Source organism: Dufourea novaeangliae, unplaced genomic scaffold (genome assembly GCF_001272555.1).
Source record: "Dufourea novaeangliae isolate 0120121106 unplaced genomic scaffold, ASM127255v1 scaffold232, whole genome shotgun sequence".
In the NCBI taxonomy this organism is placed as follows: Eukaryota; Metazoa; Arthropoda; class Insecta; order Hymenoptera; family Halictidae; genus Dufourea; species Dufourea novaeangliae.
The window spans coordinates 127,352-129,634 of record NW_015374105.1 but is presented as its reverse complement, the minus strand read 5'-3'; positions in this window follow the sequence as shown (position 1 = coordinate 129,634).

Sequence of the window (2,283 nt, the reverse complement as noted above, 5' to 3'; positions counted from 1 at the left end):
AACGGACGAAAGAGAATCCGTTCACGACCATGGTCCCTTCGATGATTTTCCGACGTACCGAACACTCATGATCTGACAATATTGTACTTTAGACTCGACAACACTGTAGAAGTTAGACTAGTTGAGCTCGAGTGGATTTAACGTAGTTCACAAATTCACCGTTCTCATAACGTAGAGGGCAGCAGAAAATCCCTGACTTTTTACACTATCGGTATTTCAGAACATGAGACACGAAGTCCCACAAGATGATAGGTCTATCCTATACCTCGTCGGTGGATGTAGGGAGCGGATACTGCCGTCTCTCTCTCTCTCTCTCTCTCTGTAATGTCTCTTTCTCCCGCATGGAGAAAGTGGCGGCGCGTGCATCGCGTTGCCGCATGCGTGCGGCAGAACTGGGCAGAACTATCTTGTCCGCTGTAGCCACGGGTGTACAACTCAGAGGTTTTTCTTGGTCGATTTGCAGCGCCATTAGTGATAAGGGCCGGTACTAAAACGAGTGCCGGATATCCGGGACGCGTTTGAATTTCGCAACGATTTATAATAGACGAGACAGTGAATGACTGGCGGTTACTGTATGAGATCGTGTATGATAAATTTGAGTTGTAATAAATTTGATATTAGGTGTTCGCAATTTTAAATTTAATAAACATGTTTAAAACTGCAAACAACTAACATTATATTTATTATAACAAATTTATCACACACGATCCCAAACAGTAACCGCCAGTCACTCACTGTCACGCTCAAAATTTAACATGATATAGAGAGACTATGTAATAAATGTAATACAGATTTAAAATTTCGAACTAATAACAAATTTATTATAATAAAAAATTTACCATACACAATCCCACATAGTAGTCACCAGTTACTCACTGTCATGCTAAAAATTTTACATTACATACATACAGTATACAGTCAGTTATTTCCTAAAGTATTTGAAATACCAGAAAACTCTCGTGTTTCAAATAATTTAGGAAATAAGGGACTGTATACTGTATAACACAAACAATACATACGATACATGCATACTACATTCTTCTATACTTTTTTACATAATAGTCCCTAGCCATCTTGCACACACAATCATGCACGCCACATTCATCAAATGACTGCTTTATATCTGAAAAATAAGTGAAAATGACTATAAGTATGTGCACACATAAATTTCATAAAAATTGATTTATTCTATAATATAAACAAACTTACCCAGTTCCTCAAACTGGCTTTCTGCAGTCAGAGATGTGCCATCTTCTGGTTGCACCATTTCATCTAAAAAATAAGTAATATTGAAGGAAAAAATACATTTGCATGTAAGTTATATAAAAATAAAACATAATACTTATTCTTAGCCTTTAAAATGAAGTCGTCTTTTCTTGTGGAAAAAATACATACCTGGCTTGAACTCCCTCCACCGCCAAAACGTGTTTTATCCACCGAGTACATAGCACTACATAGAAGTACATGTGTCAAAAAATACGACTTTAGCACCATTGGTGATAAGGGCCGGTAGCTTATGACTGACCATACTATTCTAATGGGAGTTAACAGGCCGTGGCTGTAGCTACAGCACGTTCACGTGCTCGTGAAATAAAGTCTCTGTTCCGTACACGTGGCATCATTAATTAACTTCCGCGCTATAGTAGCTGGGATGTAATATCCCTAGCGTCCCTCAACGCTACAGGGTTTCTCACAAGTACTCGTTCCTAACTCCGTTCGTATCATAGATTATAAGGGTGAGGCACTTATAACCGGCCACCTGAATAACTTGGCTGCTATTGGTTGTAGGAAAAAATGCATCAGGCCAAAATTATTTGGTATCGAGGTGCTGATCATCCGATGTTACTAGTTTGTTGATAGGTGGAGGCGTCAAGGAGATATGAAGGTCATCTCTGTTTTTTAAAATAGAACGGTATGTTTTTTTACTTACATTCTGATAGAGTATTTCAAGACGAATACAATGACCTATTGGAAAAGTCATTCGTGGTCTGGGTTAAGCCAATTGTGATGGAAAATAATTTTGGTATACCCAATCTGCTGCATGTACTAATAATGACATGTTTTAAATATTCAGCAGTATAATTGTGAAATAACTCTACAGGATGTAACAAAAATGTCCTCCGACCTGGAAATGGGGCACTCGGGGCATGAGCAGTGATGCCAGGACGTGGGATTTTTCCCACGCATGCGCACTACCTAATCCTCAGTAACGTATATACTTCACTCAAATATGGGGTATCGTTAGACCCCCGTGACAATTGAAATACGGTAGAAATTACAGGA